Source organism: Phalaenopsis equestris, unplaced genomic scaffold (assembly GCF_001263595.1).
Source record: "Phalaenopsis equestris unplaced genomic scaffold, ASM126359v1 Scaffold001009, whole genome shotgun sequence".
Taxonomy (NCBI): domain Eukaryota; kingdom Viridiplantae; phylum Streptophyta; class Magnoliopsida; order Asparagales; family Orchidaceae; genus Phalaenopsis; species Phalaenopsis equestris.
Genome location: NW_018165448.1, coordinates 57,756 through 58,329, shown reverse-complemented (window position 1 = coordinate 58,329; position 574 = coordinate 57,756). Strand labels below are relative to the sequence as shown.

Below are 574 nucleotides of genomic sequence, written 5' to 3'. Positions count from 1 at the left end.
TGCCAAGCGTCAGTGCTCTGTATTCTGCTTCTGCACTACTCCGAGATACCACTGATTGCTTCTTGCTTCTCCATGTCCCTAGATTGCCGCATACATACGAGCAATACTCAGGGGTTGATCGTCGGATGGATATATCTCCTGCCCAGTCAGCATCAGTAAATACTTCTACCTTTTGACTATCATTCCTTTTGAATAATAATCCTTTCCCAGGTGTCATCTTTAAGTATCTTAAGATACGGTTGACAGCTCGCATATGTTCCTCAGTAGGACAATTCATGAATTGACTTACTATACTTACTGAAAAACTTATGTCTGGTCTGGTGTGGGATAAGTAAATAAGTCTTCCAACAAGCCGCTAATATCATCCTTTGTCGACAGGTAAACTATCATTCTCCATTCCAATCTTTTTATACGGGTCTATTGGAGTATCTATTGGTTTGCATCCAAGCATGTCGGTTTCTTTCAATAGGTCCAATGTGTACTTCCTTTGAGTTACAGCTATCCCCATTTTGAATCTTGCAACTTTCATTCCCAAGAAGAACTTCAAGTCTCCGAGGTCCTTGATTTCGAATTC

The 574-nt window shown here is 40.8% G+C and overlaps 1 protein-coding gene across 2 annotated transcripts in view; it reads left to right on the top strand.

Moving 5' to 3' along the window:
- Positions 1-574, top strand: part of LOC110032696 (beta-galactosidase 2-like) — a 35,213-nt gene that overhangs the window by 27,940 nt on the left and 6,699 nt on the right. The window lies entirely within an intron of this gene.